This window comes from Orycteropus afer, unplaced genomic scaffold (assembly GCF_000298275.1).
Source record: "Orycteropus afer afer isolate SDZICR_OR568_19922 unplaced genomic scaffold, OryAfe1.0 scaffold00462, whole genome shotgun sequence".
In the NCBI taxonomy this organism is placed as follows: domain Eukaryota; kingdom Metazoa; phylum Chordata; class Mammalia; order Tubulidentata; family Orycteropodidae; genus Orycteropus; species Orycteropus afer.
In genome coordinates this window covers 944,137-944,896 of record NW_006922049.1, presented here as the reverse complement: position 1 = coordinate 944,896, position 760 = coordinate 944,137, and positions in this window count along the sequence as shown.

Below are 760 nucleotides of genomic sequence, written 5' to 3'. Positions count from 1 at the left end.
TCTCACCGCGCTCGCGCCCAACGAGGGTTGACGTTCCGGCCCATGCAGGCCGGAGGGTCGACGCGGAGCGGGTCGGGGCAAGCCGGTCCTTCCTAGCTGGACTCTATCCCCGCGCCCTGTGAACAGTGCGGCCCAGACCCCCTTCCCACCCCCAAACACGCCCTCCTCGTCCCCCGGCGCGCTGCGGGTCCCTCCGCCCCAGGAAAAAAGCAATGGAACAGTTCACGGCCGCCGCGAGTTCCTCGTCTTCCTTCCTTTCCGGTGATAAACGGCAGGGCTACAAGCCAGTTGCCGCTCAAGATGCTCCACCCGCGGGCCCGCGTCCTCTCTTGGCTCCGCGGGGACTCGGACCCAATCCCGAAGGTCCTTTCACCTCTGCGAGGCGGAGCGGCAGGAGGCGCGGCGAGTGCCCAGGCCCGGACCCCGTGCGCGCGCCTCCCCGCGGACTGTCCTTCCTCCGCGATCGTTTGCGCCCCGCAACGCGGAGAGGAGCTGGGTGTGGAAAGCCGCACCTTCCCCAGGGGCTGTGCTGAGGACACTGGGTGAGGTCCGCAGCTCACGGACCTTCCCGGCTCTTCCTCGCTAGCTCAGCCTATAGGCCCAGCCCCAGCAATCGAAGCCGCGGGGTCTTCGTTCCCCGGAGGCCTCTGTTCGCCTGCCCCCCGCCCCCCGGCTTGCCCCGCATAGACGCGGCAGGTCCAGGTTCACAAGTGCACGCTCTGTCTCTGGGGGTCACGGAGACACGCGGAGCTACGAGTTA